The following is a 5,173-nucleotide window of genomic DNA, read 5'->3' as shown; positions in this document are numbered from 1 at the left end:
CTGCCTGGACTAATCCTTTAAGCAACACTAAACATTAAAGATACATGGGGAAGATTGAAGTGGCTCCCAGCCAGTGCAACTCTACTTCTAAACCATCAGTTGGTTAATCAATAACAAATTTTAAGAGCCTTAGGAAATTGGGGGAAGGGGGAACTTTTCCTATTCGGTGTTTTGTTGAATGGTCCATCTAACTTTCCAACCTTTGAGCTTGGACTGATGCTGGAAGTTTAGTTTCGCACGATTGCAGTCACCGGCAGCATGCAAATTTGTTGAATTAGCAGCACATGTCAAGAAAGTTAGCAAATATGTTAGTGGAGAAGTTGGGCAATGAACATGTTCTTGTTCTTGCGTTGTGTTGGTCGATTGACACAAGAGGCAGGAGTGACACCAGCGTTGGCCTGTAGGAACTTCTGTAGCAGAAGGATCCTGCCTCCGTTGCCTGTTGAACCCCTTGACTGCTCCTTCAGAAGCACCTATGCAGACCCTGGTAATGTAACAAGAGTTATATACAGATCACTGAAAGGGTTCTGCCCACAGGCCTGCAACAAGATTTCTCCTTTGCCAGGGAAAAGTGGGAGAAGGGAAGTCTAGAGTTCGGGTCAAATGTAGACAGTGCACAGTTGTATTCACTGGGGATTTCCCTCCAGTCAGTTGAAACATCTTACGTAAAACTGTGTGTTAGAAAGGATGCCAATTCAAAGGAAGGAAGCTGCCTTATAGGAACTAGGGACTGGGAGTTAGATAAGAGTGCAATTTACCCAGGAGCAGCAGCCTTATATCAAGTCAAGCCATTGCTCCATCCTGCTCAATATTGTCTATGTCAGTGGTGGCCTGCAGTCTCTCCATTAGGACAATGAGGCCACTTTTAGCCAAGCCAGGCCCACCTGTACTGCACCTGAGGTCATATATGATGTCAGATGTAGGGCAGGTAACCTCTCAAGAACAGGGGCTGTGGACACTGTCAATCAGCTGCAAAGCCCTGCACCAGTTCAAACACTGCCATGACGCTCAGCACTTCTGAAGGCAGAGGGCTTTGCAAATTGCTGATAGTCAGCTGAATGGTGGTGTCTGCAAAGCTTGGTGCCTTTGCTCATGCAGTTTGATTTCAAACAGCACAGGCGCAAAGGAAAGTGTGCCACCTGCCAGGTGACTAAACAGGTGAGCATATACTCCAACATTTCTCTGATAAAAACCGGGACATCTTATTCCATAACCTCCAACATTTCTCTGGTGAAAATAGATACATCCTAAGGAAAAGCAGAGACATCACCTTGTCAACAAAGATCCACATAGTTAAAGCTATGGTTTTCCCAGTAGTGGTGTATGGAAGTGAGAGCTGGACCACAAAGAAGGCTGATCGCCGGAGAATTGATGCTTTTGAATTGTGGTGATGGAGGAGACTCTTGAGAGTCCGATGGACTGCAAAAAGATCAAACTTATCCATCCTTAAAGAAATCAGCCCTGAGTGCTCATTGGAAGGGCGGATCCTGAAGTTGAGGCTCCAGTACTTTGGCCACCTCATGAGAAGAGAAGACTCTCTGGAAAAAACCCTGCCCTAGCTGAGGTTGTTGGGGATTGAAGTGGAGACTTTCTGTGTAAAAAGCTGCTACTAACTTGCAGCTCTTCCCCTGTGGTCCAAAAGCGCGTGTTTGAAACAAAAAATGATCATACATTTCCAGACAGCAACCCTCCTATTGGTACTCCATGTTGCGTATATGATGACACCAACATGTGCTGATACTGCAACACTAACACAGGTGAATGAATTTGGATGCTACTGAGAGGTCACAGAACAGAGGGCTTATTCAAGTGCATGGCAGGTTGCCATGCTCTGACTGTCTATAACCTAGGGAGTGTGAGATTGACAGGCAGGCAGTGTGTGAAAAAGGAATTCTAATAAACACCAGGTGTCATCATGTCATTATACAAATCCAAGGTGCGACTTCTCCCCACCTGCTGCCCAGTTAATATAGCAGATGGGCATTTGGCTGTGAGCTTGCTTAAACTCGCAAGCTAATTCTGTTTTCATGTTCAAGGCATTTCACAGAAGATATTACATTTAAGCTTAGACTGGCAAACATGTCTGCATCTGTTGCAAACATTCCTTTCCACCCAATTCATTTTTGTATGTTCTTTTCACTAATATAATTTGCAAGTATGCATTTTATGCACACATGACCTTAGTATATGCATTTTTGTGCATATTACTTGACACTGCAAAATTCAGAAAAGTGCACGTTTTGAAGGATGCCTATAGAATCATAGAATTCTAGAATTGAAATCTATATTTTTGGTTTACAAATTGTTTGGGAAAGTGTGATTTAGGTAGATTTGCCTTGAATTGTGAACCACTCTAAATTTCTTTCTCTATTCAAGATGTTAGACTTCTCTGAACCCACCCTTCAGCTTTCCTGAAGTGCAGCTTTATAAATTTCACCTGACGGCACCTCTTTCAGAATTGAATAGCAGTTTTACACACAACCTCTGCATCCCATCTCCTAATGAAAGGAAAGAAGGCAGAATGACTTCTGAATCTGCTGAATTCCTTGGATCTGCTGAAGTCCTTTCAGGCTGTTGTTGTTGTTGTTCAGTCGTTCAGTCGTGTCCGACTCTTCGTGACCCCATGGACCAGAGCACGCTGGTCAGGCTAAGTTTCTTGAAAGTTTGAAGAAGAAATTGAAGAAAACATGGAAGAAAAATAATGAGACCTCAATATACATATATTTTTAACTCCAGTGAATCTGTGGCTTAATTATTTAAGGTGTGAGTCTCTCTGTGTGCCTATATCTATAGCAGCTGTTGTAACATTAAGCTCTCCAGATCTAGCTGAACTACACACAAACACACACACAAGCGCATGCGCGCACACACATACACACACACAACCCCCCCCCCCCACATATTGGCTTCCAGTAATGGATTTAGAAATGTTACAGGAAGTGGTTGTGGTTGCAAGAAACATGTTCCAGGCAAGTGTAGCAGTCCAGATGTTCTTTATTTAATGAACAAACAAACCTGGAACTATGCAAAATCTGCCCTGAGAAATTGCACCGACTCATCAAGGTTTTATTTATATGCAATTTGTTTTCCCTCAAAGTGCCTGCAAAGTCTATTTGCTCCATAGCAAAATAACATTCTACTTACATAGCTTCTTAATGAAATTTTATATCCCACCCAAGGAGCCCAAGGCGGCAAACACAATTGTGATAAAACATGTTCATTAGAAACAAAAGAAAAACATATAGAGAACATTTTAAAAAATAATAATAATTGAAAGCACATAAAAACATTTGATAACATTGCAAGGCAAAACTTGGGGTTGTGGGCAGTATCCAGCGAAACAGATCTACACAAAGGAACTTCTCCTCTCTCTCCTGATCCCATGCACCCAACAGTGTCACCCTAAATCTGTTCTGGGGTTTTCTCCAACCTTCTGGAGCAGATCTAGAGATGGCACTGGGGCATTTGGAGAAAGGAAGAACAAGAGGAACTCCTTGCACTAGCAGATCTATTTAGTTGGATATTGCCCGATGTCTGTGGGCATTTGTAGGGGCAAATAAGAATTGCAGTGGCAGGCAGAAGGGCAGTCTCCATACTTCCTTCACCTGTGGCCTCCTCCTCCTCCACGGGTTGTTATTTCCTGTCCAGGCATAATGCCTGGAGAGAGCCAGACAGAAATGAATGCAATGAAAATGATTTCAGCCTCATTTCCTTGCCTCCTGAGGCATTTGGTTCTCAGATCAAACCATTCCCAGCACACTTAGCTCCCATCCACACTACATATTTAAAGCACGTTATATACATGTGTCATCGTCCCCAAAGGATAATTGGAATGAAAGTTTATTAAGGGTGCTGGAAACTGCATCTCTGTAAAAGGTAAACAATAATTTCTGGAGTTCTTTGGGAGAAGCCACGTGTGTGGAATGTGCTTTGGATGCATTGTTTGCTTATTTATATTTATTTAACAAACTGTATCTACCGCCTGACTGTAAGAAAATCTTTAAGCGGTTTGCATAATAATAATAATAATAATAATAATAATAATAATAATAATTTATTTATACCCTGCCCATCTGGCTGGATTTCCCCAGCCACTCTGGGTGGCTCCCAACAGAATATTAAAAACACGATAAAACATCAAACATTAAAAACTTCCCTAAGCAGGGCTGCCTTCAGATGTCTTCTAAAAGTCAGATTGCGGAAACCTTTTGAGAAAAGTGTATTTTTGAGGTTTGATGGCTCATAGCCAGTGGTGGAGGAACCCTCACTGGCACCTGGGGTGGCGCAGCCCATACGAAGTGCGCATGTGCGGCAGCCCGTATGGACTGCGCTTGTGTGGCGACCGTATGGGATACCGGACATGCGCAGTCTGTATGGGCTGCATGCGCCCTCGGCCATTCTACAGCTTGGGGGAGGCAGGGCCATCTTGTCACCCCTCCCAGAGTGGCACCTGGGTCGGCCCGCCCCCTTCCTATGCTCATAGCACAACCTTTTTTTTTTTTTTGAAGTAATACCATAAAATTATATATCAATGGAAAGATAATTTAATGAAGAATGTAATGCAACAAAGTTTGTTCAATTATCTGTATCATGTATTATCTGTCAACTTTTCCCTTTTCTTGCGAGGAATCCTGTTCGGAATAAGGGAATTTCCCTTAAAAATGGGAAAAGTTGACAGCTATTCTATCAAAGGTTATAGCCAAATAACCAGAAAAGGGGAGCACACCTTGCTTAGGTTGATATGCAGTAGCTTTCCTTCATTTGAATGCAGCCAATGAGCATGAGTGTTTAGAGAGCCAATCAGGTGCTATGAGCCACCAGACCTTGGAAATACACTTTTCTCAAAAGGTTTCCACAATTTTGGCCTCTAGTGTATTTAGAATCTATTGGCATATGAACTCATAGCAAGAAGGGTAAGGTACACATCCGGCAAGTAAATAAATTCCACTGGTTTACTTATTCATTGGTTGTGTGTGTGTTGTTTTTCAGTTATGGAAGCGACAGACACTTATGCTACTGTTTTAAGTACAAGTTGCAACTATGACTACTCATGTGTCATGATACAGCACAATGTCAATGAGACTTGCTCTCATAGTTAAGCATGTTTAGGATTGGATCCCTGGGTTACATTTTAATTGAATGCAAACAAAACCCACGAGTTGCACCATCACTG

Source organism: Lacerta agilis, chromosome 11 (genome assembly GCF_009819535.1).
Source record: "Lacerta agilis isolate rLacAgi1 chromosome 11, rLacAgi1.pri, whole genome shotgun sequence".
Taxonomy (NCBI): domain Eukaryota; kingdom Metazoa; phylum Chordata; class Lepidosauria; order Squamata; family Lacertidae; genus Lacerta; species Lacerta agilis.
This window is presented reverse-complemented; position numbering follows the sequence as displayed.